General features: G+C 45.0%; 2 protein-coding genes across 3 annotated transcripts in view; one reads left to right on the plus strand and one right to left on the minus strand.

The window, feature by feature from the left end:
- LOC136658507 (tropomodulin-2-like) overlaps positions 1-2,708 on the minus strand; it is a 37,073-nt gene extending 34,365 nt beyond the window's left edge. Inside the window, exon 1 of the mRNA XM_066635127.1 lies at positions 2,678-2,708. The gene's annotated coding sequence lies outside the window, so the exon portion shown is untranslated. The remainder of the gene's footprint in view (positions 1-2,677) is intronic.
- Positions 2,709-10,496: 7,788 nt separating this feature from the next.
- LOC136658650 (tropomodulin-3-like) overlaps positions 10,497-12,879 on the plus strand; it is a 48,943-nt gene continuing 46,560 nt past the window's right edge. For both annotated transcript variants that reach the window (XM_066635445.1, XM_066635446.1), the window contains exon 1: positions 10,497-10,577. The gene's annotated coding sequence lies outside the window, so the exon portion shown is untranslated. The remainder of the gene's footprint in view (positions 10,578-12,879) is intronic.

The following is a 12,879-nucleotide window of genomic DNA, read 5'->3' on the forward strand; positions in this document are numbered from 1 at the left end:
TATTGTCAACACTGGTGGTGACTTCTTGGTCACCAATAGCCCTGCCTGGAGGTACCAGGGATATCTTATGACATCAAAGTAGATGTTCTGCTATTGAGCTACAGCTCTCCCTGTGGCAGATAGAATAACAGATAACACCAGAAAGAATGCATATGTTCACAGGTGCCTCAAAAATGCTTCAACCATTACATCGGAATATAAATCTGGCTGTCAGCCAGGTCATTGGCTGAATATAAAATAAGACCCTGGTGCATGACACACAAGTGCTAGTCTACACATGCTCTTGAGTTCCTAAGAAGTCCTCAGCATCACCTGTGAAGCTCCCATACACCAAGCCAAGTTCTTCGTCCACCCACTGCCCAGTATCACCCACATTGTTACATAGGGGTGGGGTGGGCTCAGGATGCCACGGCAGCCATTTTGGCGCCGCTGCAATCCTGAGCGCCACTGGTTTCAGGATTGGGCAGTGAGAATTCAAATCTCATAACTGCCACAAACTCATGAGGTAATCTTAAGCAAATTGCTCCCTCGCAGCTTCGGTCTGCCCATATCTGCAATATGGGAACAAGAATATATACTTTTATGCAGCTGGCAAGCTGAGCCAAGTTATTCCACCTGCTCTTTGGTGTGAGCGAAGAAGCGGCTTGGCTGCCCTCCATGTGAGAGATGAAGGAGCTGCTTGTCAGTTTGCGTGGGAGGAAACCGGGAGGGGGGGGCCAGAATGTGATACCAGATCAAAAAGATCCATCTGAAATGTTGTGGTTCTTGAAAGATAGAACCTTTCTTTGATTGTAAAAATCCCTACGGGGATTTAGAACAGCCTGCCCATGTAAACCACCTTGAATAAAGTCTGAGGAGAAATCTGACAACCAAGAAAGGCAATATATAAATACATGTATTATTATTATTATTATTACTTACCTTACAGGGTTGTTGAAAGGACAACATCATGATGATATACGTAAATGGCTATGCTCAGCCAGAGAACACGAAATAAATGTTAAGTATTATTCACTTAAGCAGCCAATTTTGGGGCAGAGGAAGCATCTTTTCGTTCTTCTTGCTTTGTTCTTTTAGTTTTCGCTCTAAACATCTGGGAGTAAGACACCCTTGCTTCTAAATAGCACTCCTCCCTAACCAGGGAGGACTTCAGTCTCTTACAGCACAATCCTATGTGTGATTACTCAGAAGTAAGCCCCACTGTGTTCAGTGGGTTTGCAGCTTTTATAGGATTATAAAAATCCTCTAGGATTGCAGCCTTTGCCATTCACCACACCAGCTTTCACCAACATATCCTGTACCTCCTAAGACAGGGATCAACAGGAGTTTACTCAAGACCAAACTGATTTGTTACATAGGGGTGGGGTGGGGTAAACTGTTGCTTCTCAACCTGCTGGCTAGGAATTCTGGAAGCTTCTCATTTTGCTTTTGTAGCGATGGTGCAATTTTCTTGGCCGTTCTTTCATGTCAAGCTAAGCTTCTTGCGCTCCATCTGACAGGCACATCTGGCATGATGCACTTTCTGTGCTCTCAGCCTCTCCTGGTTATACAACTGCAGCCTGGATTACACAGGGGGTCATCTGTTGGGATGCTTGGGAAGAAGGAATTTTGTCTCTGTGTGGGAGGGAAGCTGGGCTACATGACAGCAGGAACCTTGCAGTCCCACACCCCAATCAATCAATTTAACTGGATTATCTATTTTTTTTTAAGCTATTTCATCATTTCGCTTCTTGGAAGGGGACAGCAAAATCAACATGCTGAGTTTTAGAAATCTACATAAAAATGCATCTTTCATAAAGAACCAGATACTGCAGTCACTCTCTTGATTTTCAACTTCTGCATGGAGAGGACACTGTGTGGGGCAAAGAGAGCAATTCCAGAAGAGGTAGCTATGTTGCAATCCAGTCCTGGGAGCAAGCCCCACTGAACACACAGCAGGGCTTAGTTCCAAGCCACACAGGCATAGAATTAACACTGCTAGTCTTGCAGCAAACCTCACAAGAAGGATTCTATGGCACCATTCATGACTAACACACTTCTGATGGTGCCGGCTCATGCGAGAGGATAGATCACCATTCATCCTAAATTACAGCCCAATCCTAAATGGGTCTACTCAAAAGTAAGTCCCATGATGCTCAGTGGGGCTTGCTGCCAAGAAAGTGTGCATAGGATTGTAGCCTTAATTATTAAGCATCATCCTAACAATACATTTTAAAGCAATGCTGCAGCTGTAAGGCAAAAACACTGGGAGGGGGGGAATGCAGGTTCCTGCTCACACACCCTTAAATGCATTTTCTGTTTTAGATCCATTGCAAAGCTTTGGGAAGGCCCCACAGACCTTCCAGCAAGCATGCCCTGCCCAACCCAGGGAGTAGCAGCAGATGAGCAGCAGATGCTGGGCTAAATGCAGCATCCCAGTTTGCAGTGGCACAACACACAGGGGGCACTCCTATCCTATGGCTCCAGCCACAACCAGGCATGGACAAGAGGGAGGGAGGGAGAGATGTGCATCCAGAGGCAGATGCAAGCGCAGGGGATGGACCACACCATTGCCTGCCTCTCCCTGTAGAGGGCTGGCAGAGATGCTCTCTGCTCCCAGGCACCCTTCAGTGGCGAAGGGGAAGGAAGGCAGCAAGCATGCATGCATCAGGAGCCAGGAGGGGGATGGCAGCCTTACCCAGCACCGTTGCCTGTCCCTATGCACGGCTCCGCAGCCCGTCTCTGCCTCTCTCCTGACAATCCAGCCCTCCCCAAAACAAGAGGACTGTCAACAGGCAGGTCGATCTCCAAGCCAGGAGGCTGCGCAGCCTCAATCCCTCTCCAGAGTGCCAAGCACTATGGGACTCGTAGTCTTGGCTAGGCAGGCAAGCCCCAGGTTTTCTCTCTGCATCCCTTCCTGCTGGGGGCTTCTTTCATCTTCCAGCATCCTCTCACTAGGGTGGCTTCCTTTTGTTTCCTGGCAGGGCTGCTGTGCTTTCAAACAGCTGTCTCTTGACCCAGAATACTGCACCACCTGCATGCATGCCTTATGCACCATCCCCTCCAACTTTTCACAAATGAAAATCAAATGGGTTTCAATTGATGAAGGAGTCAATTAAAGCTGTATGAATGCAGTGTTTCTCAAACTGTGGGTCAGCACCCACCAGGTGGGTCGTGAACCAATTTCCAGTAGGTCCCCGTTCATCTCCTTTTCAATAGATTATACTTGATGCTATCATGGTATGTAACTGAATTTGGGGAAGTGTTACAGAACTGTACTTTTAACAAGCTACTTTGTATTTGCTTTTTTAACAATGACAGTCAATGGGGCTTCCTCCTGGGTACTCCTGGGTAAAAAATGGGTACCCCCTCTTGGTGGGTAGGATTGCAGCCTAGGATTGTTAAAAATTTTCCTGCTTGATTATGTCACTTCTGGTCATGACATCGCTTTCAGTGGGTCCCAACAGATTCTCATTCTAAAAAGTGGGTCTCGGTGCTAAAAGTTTGAGAACCACTGGTGAAAGCAGCACGTTACACACACACACACACACACACACACACACACACACTTTGTTTTTTGGTTGCCAAGTGTATAAGAGTTTCATCAGTGGCCCTTTTGGAAGAGGCATTCCCTCCTGTATAGCAGTGAAGCAGGAATGCCTCTTCTAACATAGCACCTGCCATCTGCACTAACATAAGTTAGTAAACATAAATAGTTTATAAAAACACACAAAGTCTTTTTGGTTTAAAATATCTGAATAAAAACACAAAACATAACATTCTGGTGTTTTAAAATATTTTCCAGAAATTAAAATAGATTACTTTTCCAGTTAGAAATAAAACTGTGGCTGCATCTGCAGACACTATATCACCTCCCTGGTACATTTTTAAAGCAATTAATACATTATAATTATAAATTAAATTTATTTAAATGTGCCCTTGGAATAAAAACACATAACATCATAATTTGCTATTTTAATCAAGAAATTTGGGGGGGGGGGAATCACCAAAAATCCACACTTTATTAACAAGGGATTTATTGAGTGAAGATGTTTAAAACAATAAATCTACCAATGGAGGGCACAATCCAATGCATGTCTACTCAGAAGTAAGTCCAATTGTGTTCAATGGGGCTTACTCTCAGGAAAGTGTGGATAGGATTGTAGCCTAAATTATTAAACTGCTGTCCAAACCAAACTAAGGCTGCAATCCTAACCACACTTTCCTGAGAGTAAGCCCCACTGAACAAAATAGAACATAAGAACAGCCGCACTGGATCAGGCCATAGGCCCATCTAGTCCAGCTTCCTGTATCTCACAGCAGCCCACCAAATGCCCCAGGGAGCACACCAGATAACAAGAGACCTGCATCCTGGTGCCCTCCCTTGCATCTGGCATTCTGACATAGCCCATTTCTAAAATCAGGAGGTTGCACATGCACATCATGGCTTGTACCCCGTAATGGATTGTAACCATAATAGGACTTACTTCTGAGTAGATCTGGTTAAGATTGTGCCCTAAGGTGTTTGTTCTTTGAGCCAAAGATCTATTTGAAAGTCATTTTACACTTTGTCGCTGCAGATCTGTCTATAATACAGACTAATATGTTGGTGTTTTTTAGTATATATTTAACCCAACAAACAAGAATTCCCTTGGCTTTAAATCAGTGGAGGAAAGGCTATTGCAGAGCTAATTTGAGCAGCATAGAGAGTTGAGTCTTAGAAATGTAGAATGATGGTGCCTTGGGCCATAGGAGCATAGCAAGTATATCCTGTTTTCAACTGTGCATACTGGACTGGGGCACCTTCCTTATGAGGAAAGACTTGGGCCTCTTCAGCCTAGAAAAGAGACGCCTGAGGGGGGACATGATTGAGACATACAAAATTATGCAGGGGATGGACAGAGTGGATAGGGAGATGCTCTTTACACTCTCACATAACACCAGAACCAGGGGACATCCACTAAAATTGAGTGTTGGGAGAGTTAGAACAGACAAGAGAAAATATTTATTTACTCAGCGTGTGGTCGGTCTGTGGAACTCCTTGCCACAGGATGTGGTGACGGCATCTGGCCTGGACGCCTTTAAAAGGGGATTGGACAAGTTTCTGGAGGAAAAATCCATTACGGGGTACAAGCCATGATGCGTATGCGCAACCTCCTGATTTTAGAAATGGGCTATGTCAGAAGGCCAGATGCAAGGGAGAGCACCAGGATGAGGTCTCTTGTTATCTGGTGTGCTCCCTGGGGCATTTGGTGGGCCGCTGTGAGATACAGGAAGCTGGACTAGATGGGCCTATGGCCTGATCCAGTGGGGCTGTTCTTATGTTCTTAAGTTACTCAGGGAGGATGAAAGGCAATCCGTACATGCCCAATGGATCTCTTTCTCACCTATTTCTCCACTTGAATTCTCACATGAATTGCTCAAATTAAGCCTCCCTGGGCAATGGTTTGGGTTGTTGTGAGACCAACAATGGAGCTCTTTGGAGGAAGGGTAGGATATAACAGAAGGCAGGAGATGCTAGGCCTGGCACCTGTGGGTTGATCTGAGCCTTGCTTGCCTGTAAGTCGATTGGGGTGGGTGGATAGGACAACACACAGCAGAGTTGAAGCATTCTCTCTTGTGTGTATTCAAGATTAAATTGCTAGCATATTTTAAGAGCATATGAGAATAATGACGTGGTTTTTTGTCACAGAGCAAGAGAGAGTGAGACTAAATCACACGGCTGCCTGTTCCATCTGTTCCAACAAGCAGTCTTAGACATCCTCATGATTAAAGGTTCCATTTAGAGTCACCCTACAGCCTCCAAGGTTCTCTACAGGAGCCTCCTTGAAGATCAGCCCAACCATTAGCAAGTAGCAATACCATTTCTAAGCCAAAACCACATGTAAAGCAAATCTGGTGCGCACCATCAAAGAGATCTTCTCCTTACCATTGCAGCATAATGAACCATGCATTTATTTAAATAAACCATGTGCTTCTATAGAGTGTCACATTATAAATGCTTTAATTATGAAGAAGATACTGGAATGTGCAATCGAACATTAATGGAAAGACACATGTCTCATTCTAGTCATCGGCCATGAGGTTATTCAGTCATTAAAGCCTAGGTATATGCAAAGAGTGCTCTGTGTGTGTGTGTGTGTGTGTGTGTGTGTGTGTGTGTGTGTGTGTGTGTGTGTTTTCCAGATCTTGAAATGCACTCATTCAGTGTACCTAATTCCTGCAAACTGCATAGCACTGATGCACAACTCACACCAATTCTGTGTCTGTCCACATTGAAGAGAATGATGGAGATTGCACAGGTGCAGAGGAGTGCAGGGGCTGCAGAGAGTAAATTGTACCTGGGCCCAGGTTCAAAACAGGGGAGGGAGGAGGGAGCCTGAAAATTTCCTCGGATCTTACATTTTCCAATCTCACCAGTGCCCATGAGAAGCAGGTATGAAGGGTACATCGTACCTGGGCCCAGGGTCAAAAAGGGGGCCCAGGAGTCTAGAAGGGGAGCCAGAAATGTCCTGGGATCTCTGAAAATGTTTGCATATATTGTGTGAAGACTAGCATTCACATTTTGTGTAAGCCTAGTTTTATATACCTTAATTCATAGAAATTATGATCCAATGATTGTATGAAATTATGATGCAGTGAAGAAGGGAAGGGACCCTAAAGAAACTTTGTACCCCCTGATAAAATTCCTCTCTAAGGCTTGCACATGAGTACACCACGGGGCTTCTTGGAGAGTTGGTCAAGAAAGTCCTAAAGCCAAAGGCTGCATACAAAATGTCCTGTCCTAATCCTGGAGGTACATTAGCCACCATTCTTCTTTCTGCTCCCTGAATATGAAAAGGAAAGGGAGAATGGAACAGGTGTCAGAGGCATTCTAGCCCATCCACACTTCCTCCTTCATTTGCTGTGAATCCCAAAATGCATTGGTAGCAGCACAAAGCAAAATAAAAACAAAAACACTTAAATGCATAAAGAAAAAGAATCTTTGCTGAGTTCCAAAGGACCGTACAGCTTTTTCCATGTGCCCAAAGGGGGCTGGGTATGAATTTGAGTTTTTCTTGAGAATACTTGCATCCGTGCCACATGGAAAAGTACTTTTGACGTTGTGAGGAGTTCCCAAAGCAGTTTAAGGCACAGTGAACCTGTTGTTGGAGAGGAGGGGGAAGTAAAAGATAATTACCAGCACAACACACATATCCTTTGGCACCCCAAAGTCAGTGTCTTTAGGCCCCAAATTGAAAAGACCATCTAAGCCCCACTCCTCTGTGTTTTACCATACTGCATGACCTGAAAGTGTCTAGATTTTAGAGCTGCAATTTATTTATAGCTTTCAGAGTGAACCCTTTTGGAAGGAGGGCAGAATTCAACCTGTCTTGCACAAGCACTCAGCTGTGAGTTGGGGAAAAGGCAGACTCTTAAGGAGCCCTGTGGAATTATAATAGAGCTCAGCACAATGGCAGGCATGCACTTGGCATACAAAAGTGCCCCTTCATTCAAGCCGTAGGCACAGCGCCAGAACCACTCAGCTCCGCTTTGTGGCATCTCTCACCCTGATCATTCTCAAGTGAAACTCTCACAGCCTTTATACAACCCAAGCAGATCAGCGGCAGAAAACTCCTGCTTTGGCATACAGAGGATGCTTCATGCTGGGGAACAAAGCAGGCTCAGATGGTCTGGACTCTTCCATTCTGAACCCACCAGAAAGGGGAATGAACCTTGACTCTACGAATGTGTTCTGAGCATTTTGGGTTGTCGCCTATTGATAAGTTTCTATGGCCTGTCCATATTTCTGAAGCAAAACATTGATCAATGATCGAGCGTGTCTATATTTTTAAGTTAAGGCAGAATTGGTTTGTGGGAATAAACATTTCTGCCTTCTTTATCCCCCAAAAATGTGCATTTGAGATGAGAAGGGAGTTTTCAGAAGGCAGCAAAGAAATGTGCTGTTTAATAAAAGGAATGAAAGGGTGGGAACTGTTGGGTGGAAATATATTGCTTGCCATAGTTTTGTACATTATCCCCACTAAGGTTGCCAGATTGGATGCATTCAAAAACCTGAGATTTCCGAGGAAAAAATTCCAGCATGGGGCAGAGCCCAGCAGTGAAGGGGCATGGCCTACTGATTGCCCCCCTCCTGCCCTACCAAACAGCCTGTGATTAAGCTTTGCTGGGCAAGATATTCCCCAAGTGGGTACCACTACAAAAAAGGCCCAGTCTCCAGTCGCCACTTATCAGCCCAATCCTATGCATCTCAGAAGTAATGGGGCTTACCCCCAGGATAGTGTGGATAGGATTGGGCTGTATGTTATCTCTGAAGACATCTCTGGTTAGAGCAGAGCCTCTGGCACAGGTCTTAATGAGCAGGCGAGTTTCATACAGGAGCAGGTACTCCTGAATACTGTATACTCATTTCACTCTACTGATGGAGGGCAGGTGTTTGAAGAGTCCATTAGGTTTCAAAGTAGCACCCAAGTGTTCATTCATGCATTTGATGAAAGACACGTTACAGAAAAGAACAGACACATCTTTCTATTTTGTTTTGGGATAGGAGGCCACGAGGAATATCATGCCACTGGACTTGTCAAGTCACATTGAAATCAATTGATTATGTATAGGAACAGACTTTGCCAGCTTGTACCCTGACATGGGTAAGCCTGAAGGACTGACTCATATGTTTTTCTGACATTGGAAATGGCTTGCTCAGATCCAGTGAAGATCCTGTAGAGAGAAAGACTTGTAATCCAATCCTTTGCACATTTACTCAAATGTAGGGCAGTCACTTTATTATTAAGCAGTATTTCAAATAGATTTATTGAGCCAACAACTAACCAATTAAGGTTGCATTCTATACAGACTTACCTGGGAGTAAACCCCAACGTACCCAGTGGGTTCTAACTCCCAGATGGGCATGTGTAGAGTAGCCCATAAATAGTACAGCTATGTTCCAAAGTATGTCCCACACTGTGTTCCATAGGGCTTACTGCAAAGTAAGTATTCACAGGATGACACACTTAGATGGCCATTGGAGCGTTTTGGTGGTCCAAGCCTTGCCAGAGGAAAAAAGTCTGTAAGTTGCACATAGATGCTTATGAGTAAGCTTGTCAGATAATGAGGAAAATCTAAGTACTGTATTAAATAACAATTTATCACACTTGGAAAAGAAGAATGGAAACCAATGCAGCGTTCCTCAAACTGTGGGTTGGGACCCACTAGGTGGATCCTCATTCATTTCAATGTGTATTTTATTTTGAAAATATTAGACTTGACACTACCATGCATGTGACTGCATTGGGGGAAATGTGACAGATCTGTACTTTTAACAGGCTACTATGTATATGCTTTTAGCAATGATAGTCAATGGGGCTTACCACTGGGTGAGTGTGGATCAGGGACGTGCAGTGCTGCGGCAGCAGGTAAGACAGAACTGCCCCATTGTAGTCAATGGAAAAGCACCACAGCCGCCCTGCCCAGTTACACCTGAGAAAGTTCTCCTTACACCTAAGAAAGTGGGTGTAAGGAGAGCCTTCTCGGGTGTGAGCAGGTGAAGCAACCGCGGTGCTTTTCCACAGAGGATAACGGGGCAGTTCTCCCTCACCGGCTGCCCCTGTACCACATGTCCCTGGTGTGGCTAGGATTGCAGCCTTTGTGATGTTTGGGAAACTTTTTTTTAACAGATCACCAACTACTTGGGAGGGTTAGCAGGGTTCTTTATTTTAAATAAATTTTTAAACTTACACTTATTGTAAACTTTTAAGGTACTTACTTCCTCAATTAATTAATTTGATTTTGTCCTATGGTGAGTGTTAAAAATTTTCCTGCTTGCTGATGTCACTCTCAGCCATGACATCGCTTCCAGGTTAATGACATCACTTCTGGTGGGTCCTGACACATTGTCCTTCTTAAAAAGTGGGTCTCGGAGCTAAAAAGTTTGAGAACCACTGCAAATACAGAAATGTGATTGTGAATTGGCTCGCTTAGAACACTATCTTGTTTTTAGGGTTTCTATTTTAATTTTTTATTCTGATGTTTTTATCTTGATGTATTTATGCTTTGTTGTGCACTGCTTTGAGTTTCTTATAAAAGCGGTATAAAAATACTTTAAATAAAATAAATAAGAGCTCAAGCCTAGGCATGTCTATTCAGAAGTAAGTCCCATTCTAGTCAGTGGGGTTTACTCCCTGGAAAGTGTGGATTGCAGCCTGAGAATTCAATCCTAGGCATGTCTACTCAGAAGTAAGTCCCATTCTAGTCAATGGGGCTTACTCCCAGGAAAGTGTGGATAGGATTGCTGTCTAAATCTTCAGGTTTGGGGGATAAAAAAACAACAACCACACTTTGTATTTTGCAGCAGCAGAACAGCTGATCAGGGTCAATGTGAAACTACTACTGATGATAAGGATTTCCCCTCCATCCTTGGAAGACTGCTGCAGGGCAAGAATCAATGAAGGACTACAGTTCCCATGATGCAAGCGGCATCGTCCGCGTCGGCAGGAAGGGGGCGCGCAGGCGCAGTGGCCGGGCGGAGGCTGCAGGCACCCAGCAGTAGTCCTTTCAAAGGCTGTTGCGGGACTGCAGTGAAGGACTCTGTTCCGGGTTGGGTGAGTCTGTGGCAGGGTCTGGGGGCGGCAGCAGCATGGAAGGCACTGAAGGGTCTTGCAGCTGGGGCCAGAGCTCTGTTGCACTCCAGGGTCCTTGCAGTGGGGAGGCAGGAGAGGGAGCAAGACCTTGATGGAGAGACCCAGTTCAACCCAAGGGAGAGGAGCCCTGCTTGCACCCAGTGATGGACTTTTCCTCCATAAGCCTGTCCAGTCCCCTTTTAAAAGCATTGAGGCCAGGCACCACCCCCACATCCTGTGGCAAGGAGTTCCACAGACAAATGACATCCTGAGAAAAAATTCAAGGGGAAGGTTTCCTGCTTGTAACCTGTGATGAACTTTTCCTCCATAACTCTGTCCAGTACCCTTTGAAAAGCATTGAGGCCAGGCACCACCCCCACATCCTGTGGCAAAGGGTTCCACAGGTGCCGTCACCACATTCTGTGGCAAGAAGTTCCACAGACTAATGGCACCCTAAGAAAATATTCAAGGGAGAGGAGTCCTGCTTGTAACCTGTGATGGACTTTTCCTCCATAAGCCTGTCCAGTCCCCTTTTAAAAGCATTGAGCTAAGGCACCATCCCCACATCCTATGGCAAGGAGTTCCACAAACTAATGATGCACTGGGTAAAGATTCAAGGGAGAGTAGCCCTGGTTGTAACCTGTGATTGATTTTTCATCTATAAGTCTGTCTAGTCCCTTTTTCAAAGCATTGAGGCTATGTGCTGTCCCCACATCCTGTGGCAAGGAGTTCCACAATGGCATCACCACATCCTGTGGCAAGGAGTTCCATGACATCCTTGGAAAAGATTCAAGGGAGAGGTTTCCTGCTTGTAACCTGTGATGGCCTTTTCCTCCATAAGTCTGTCCAATCCCCTTTTTAAAAGCGAAGAGGCCATACGCCATCCCCACATCCTGTGGCATGGTGTTCCACAGGTGCCATCACCGCATCCTATGGCAAGGAGTTCCCCGTACTATTTGCAGTCTGGGTAAAGATTCAAGGAAGAGGAGACCTGCTAGGATTGCAGGTGTATGGCTGCTGTTTGTGAGTTGGGGGGAGGGGGGTGATAAGGATCCAGCAGTAGAAGGACAGTGTTTTGGCTTGTGTGGGAGTCCAAATCCACTCCTTTTTCTGCCTTTTGCTATTGCCCTCCTCCTTCCCTGCTCCCTTCCCTACAGCTTCTTTTCTCTGAAAAAAATGTGATAGTTCCACACCCAGGAAGTTCCAGCTCCACCCTTTGTCACAGAGGACAAATTAATAACTGTCTCTTCCGACCCACCCCTTGTTTTCCGCCCTTTTCCTGGCTTGTCATGAAAACCCTCCCCAGACAAACTTCCTCCTCTGCTCAAACTTTTATAACTTGCTTTACTGTTTGTTTTGTTTTCATTAATAAAGCTCATCTGAGAGTTAACTTTGGACCCTCCACCTCAGGGCTGTAGTGTTGATTGCCTGGCCTTCAGCACCAATAATTCCTAGATAGTGACAGTGTTTATATCTGCAGTTTTTTTAAAACGGCTTTGCGAGTGGTGGTTTGCTTCCTGTTGCTTTATAGTGCACAAAATTTAATCATCCTATGTGTCTTTTTCTTTGGAGCTTCTTGCTTTGTACTGCATCCAGGGTTTTGTACACTGTGATTTTCTGCTTCCTTAATGTGTTTTCACAAAAAGGCTGTCATTTGCTACTATATTCGTGTGGGGATTCTAACCTGTGTATAGTTACAGGGTTTGCATTTTCAAGTAGACTGAATGCCGTTTGTGCTCTGCTGTGTGTTGGAAGAGAAAGCAAAATGTGAATACAAGATTTATTGTTCTAGAGAGGGAAGGATCTGTACCTGCTGTCTGCTGACAGGATTGATTTCATTTTCTAAACGGAATATCTCTTTTCTGGTTGATTTGAAGTAATGATATGTCTGGTATGCTATAAAGCTCTCCAATGTGTCATCCTGGAGGGACTTGACTTGGGGCACAATCCTAACCAGATCTACTCAGAAGTAAGTCCTATTTTGTTCAATGGGGCTTACTCTCAGGAAAGTGTGGTTAGGATTGCTGTCTTGTAGCAAAGCCTTCTGTATTTAGCTGCTTAAGAACATAAGAACAGCCCCACTGGATCAGGCCATAGGCCCATCTAGTCCAGCTTCCTGTATCTCACAGCGGCCCACCAAATGCCCCAGGGAGCACACCAGATAACAAGAGACCTGCATCCTGGTGCCCTCCCTTGCATCTGGCATTCTGAAATAACCCATTTCTAAAATCAGGAGGTTGCCATACACATCATGGCTTGTACCCTGTAATGGATTTTTCCTCCA

This window comes from Tiliqua scincoides, chromosome 8 (assembly GCF_035046505.1).
Source record: "Tiliqua scincoides isolate rTilSci1 chromosome 8, rTilSci1.hap2, whole genome shotgun sequence".
NCBI classification, from domain to species: Eukaryota; Metazoa; Chordata; class Lepidosauria; order Squamata; family Scincidae; genus Tiliqua; species Tiliqua scincoides.